We start from the raw sequence: 4,015 nt of genomic DNA, 5'->3' as shown, positions 1-4,015 counted from the left end.
AACAACTAAGCAAGGTGAGTTCATACCCCCTTGTTTTTGGTTTTTACTTGTTTTTGGGGGGAGAATACAAGTGTTATGTGTTGATCTATGTGTGTTTGCATGTATTATGTGATTTCCTTAGTTTTTGGTTATGATAATATGTTAATACTTGAGATAATTTCGAGATCTATAGCAAAAGGGTGACAGAATCATAAATAAAAACATAACAAACAACATACATCATAGATCTAAGGGTCCCTAAGTTTAATAAGTAAAAATCAAAGCCAAAGAACTTTACAAGTGTCATTTTTTGCAAAAATAACAAAGATTGGGTGTAAATTGTTAATTTTTGGTTTTATGAGGGTTGTAAGGTATTGATTTATATAAAAGCTGTTTTTTATGAAAATAATACTTTTCAAAGGGTCAAAAACATAGAATTTAGCATATTGGACTTTAAATTGGGCCTCACGAGTTTTTGGGCCCAAGGTTGCGAAAAAATGAAGTTTTGAGGGGCTGAAATGGAAAACTTAACAAACTGTGAGTCTAAAGCGTAAATAAACTATTTTAGGGGTTGAAAATGATTTTATTACCAAATTGGACTAAAAATGCAAAGTTTTAAATTTTAGGGTTAAAATTGTAAAACTTACGGAAATTGGGCCAAAAATGTAAAAATTTTAAAAATAAATGCTGGATGTGACAAATGGAATAGTTTTGGACAGAAATTAGAATTCAAATAAAGTTGGGGTTGAAAATGTCAAGAAAAATAGTTTAAGGACCAAAAATGTCAATTTTCATAAAAAGGGACTAAAAGTGCCATTTTTATAGAAAAAGGGGCCACAATGGTCAATCTAAATGTTTTTGGGCCAAATATACAATTATAAAATTTTGGGTTAAAAATATCAAGTTTATAACGCATGGTTTTAATATATATATATATATATATATATATATATATATATATATATATATATATATATATATATATATATATATATACTATCTTATAAACGAAATCCTACTATTTCTAAAAGTAGATTGAATATAATAATATTATTTTTTTAAGACGTCAAAACGATTAAGCTAATAGTACAAATAACCACTAATAAAATAATATTAAATTTGAACCTATCGTTTTGACTCCTTATATTTCTCAGCAATTCCTCGATTCCGGGGCATTTAAAATTTAAAACATTTTTCATCATAATACGCTTCAACAAATATCCTTAAATGTTGCATGCTGATTCAAATATCTCTCCCATCGCAGATGTTCCATCCCCTGCTATAAATCCCACCGCCATGAAGTATTCCCCCCCTTTATAAACCCTAATCGATTTTTCCCTCTCTTAGACGAAGACAATGAGTTTTTTTTCTAGAACATAATTTTGATTTTCTTTCATTTTAATGATTTTGATTTGGTGTTTCGATGGGTTGCAGGTGAGATGGACGACAGGCGGGTTGAAGACATGTAGTTTCTTCTAATTTGGTTTGGATCTAAGATGTAATCAAAGGTAGAACTCACTTCTTTTTCTTTGTTCTTCTTTTAATTTTTTTGTTTCTTCCTCTCTGCATCGATGTTTCTCTTTCTTCTTTTTTATTTTTTTTGTTTCTTCCTCTGCATCGATGTCTTTCTTTCTTTCACATTAGATCATATTCAATTCAAACATCACTCACCACCGCCAGACTACTACTCACCGCAATCACACCGCCTTTTACCACCACAATCCACCATACGAGCGCAGTTCCACACCACCACACATGCTTTTCCCTCCCTCATCGGTCCCCCCTATGCGTAAAAACCATCAATATTGATGGAGAACTCACAAAGAAATTGACCTACATCCCTTGATTTTGAATCAGGTTCAATAAATCATACATAGAAAAACTCCCAAGGTAATGGCCATTTAGTGCGAATTGTTGTTCTATTCTTTTCTTTATCAAGTTTGTGTGTGCATGTTTTTCTGATTTTTGGTATTTTCTAGATCTATGGTTTCACTTTTTGGCAATATTGAGTTCCCAGGTATTATTCCAATGCATTAGAGCGAACAGTTTGGAGGAAAGGTTGTGAAGTCCTGCATCTCAAATCATCTAACAAATACCAGGGTAATAACCAATTTATACTTTTTTTCTGTTTCTATCGCATCAAACCTCTCTCATTCTCTTACTCTCAATTGGTCGGACTAAGATATGTTTTTTAAATGCCCGGTTAATAACCCTTATAGGGCTATTAGCTTTACATGCTCAACTGATCGTTGTCCATTTATAGGGCTTTGCAGAATATTGAAGTTTTGGAAGCATAATGCAACAAAAAGAATCATGCTCTTATAGCTTATCAAAGCAGGCTTCATCCTAACACAGTGACACTCAATACTACATAGCATTGGGCATAAATTTGTTTCATAGCTAAGCTTCACATATTTTAAGAAAACATTTTACAGTGATTTTTTGAATACTCTAATGCGTTCTTCCTTTAACATCAGTGGTGACAACTTCTGCTTACTACATTACGATATTACTGCTTACTACATTACGATATTACAAGATACAAAGTTGAGAAACTTATTCTAATAGTTAAAAATTTGCATTTTCCTTGATCAATGCAAAAGCTTTCATAATTATTGCTTTGATCTTTGAAGTAATGTTAATATCCCCCTCTTTGATGTTATAAACACCACCTAAAAGCTTTCATTTATGAAGGTGTTTGTATCACTTTTGAATCCTCTTGATTATATTTATTTGTGTTTGACTTTTTTAATTCAATAAATTTCATTTTAAATGTCAAGTTTTATATGGAAATTGTAAGCCCCGAATTAAAGAAAATTGCTTTCAAGTAAAAATAAATGAAAATTGTTCTCATGGCATGGTTTTTAGTGATTGGTGTTATGGATGCTTTAGAATTAGAAAATTCTGTTGAGGTAGCAATCGAATCACTAAAAGCCTTTGCTTATATTTTTAGCATTTGAAAAACCAAAAGGCATCCCGGTGTCAGTAGATCTTTTGATCTCATAAAATTAACTTTCATTATGTTCTTAATGCTCTTAGATAAGAGTTCTCTTATTAAAACTATATGCTACTTCAACCTATAGGTTTCTCTCTAAACATTTGGAGAAGTGACTTGTGGTTCTTGGAATAACTTATTTGCAATTTATTTTTTGATTTGACTTTTATTTTATCAGAAAAATTAATTATTCATAGATGGAAAGTAGGGTCTTTGCTATCACTATGGTCTTTTACAAGTGAGTGTATTTAAATAGGAGTAATTCAGCTTCTTTTATCGTCATAAAAGAAAAAAAAACATTTAAGATGGGAAACATATATGAATGATATGTAGGCACCATAGAAGCGGGAGTTATAGGAGTTACGAATGGTAGTTTTATCGGCTACAACTGCCACTGCTAACAATACATTTTTTGTTATGGAATCATGGAGATTATGAGATTTTTTATATTTCTAAAAGATTTTTGTAGTCTGTTGTTGGGTTGATAATAACTGAAAATGAACCTAAATGCAAAACATATCGGATGGTTGCCCAGATATATGGTTTAAGTCTAGCTATTTGTTCTCACAAATGAAATGAAGTGGATTTAATATGTTGCAGTAGATTCAAGTAATACCATATCATCTTTTTTTTTAGAATACAATAATGTACCCTCAAGTTGCCTCATGTTTTTTTTGGTTATATGGTATGTAATTCTTCCTCGCCGTTCTAGATATTTAATTGCTTTAAAACTTTAGTTTATTGTGAAAAACGTATTAAACCTGACATTTAATATTAAAGAATTAATGTATAAATAAAGAAAAATATATTATTAAAATTAATGTTTGGATAAAAAAACATTTTAAAAAACATGTTATTCCGAAAAATGTTTAAGAATTTTGTTTATTTTAATTTGATTTGGGTTAATATGAAATGTAACATTAAATATAAGGATTTATCTACATACAAACAAAATATAAGAGTTTTCTGAGTTAGATAGTTTTATATATAAATGCAAAATGCTATTTTTACCAATATATAAAATCCACTTTAACCTTTTCG

General features: G+C 30.1%; 1 long non-coding RNA gene across 1 annotated transcript; it reads left to right on the top strand.

The window, feature by feature from the left end:
* Positions 1 to 1,266: 1,266 nt before the first annotated feature.
* LOC145100357 (uncharacterized) lies at positions 1,267 to 2,671 on the top strand. Its single transcript, XR_013704992.1, has 3 exons — positions 1,267 to 1,487; positions 1,624 to 2,079; positions 2,243 to 2,671. It is a non-coding gene; the product is annotated as an uncharacterized LOC145100357 (long non-coding RNA).
* The last annotated feature ends 1,344 nt before the right edge of the window (positions 2,672 to 4,015 follow it).

This window comes from Lactuca serriola, chromosome 4 (genome assembly GCF_051521515.1).
Source record: "Lactuca serriola cultivar US96UC23 chromosome 4, Lser_US96UC23_V15, whole genome shotgun sequence".
NCBI lineage: Eukaryota > Viridiplantae > Streptophyta > Magnoliopsida > Asterales > Asteraceae > Lactuca > Lactuca serriola.
Note: the sequence above shows the minus strand (reverse complement) of the source record. Positions and strands in the feature narration are given on the sequence as shown.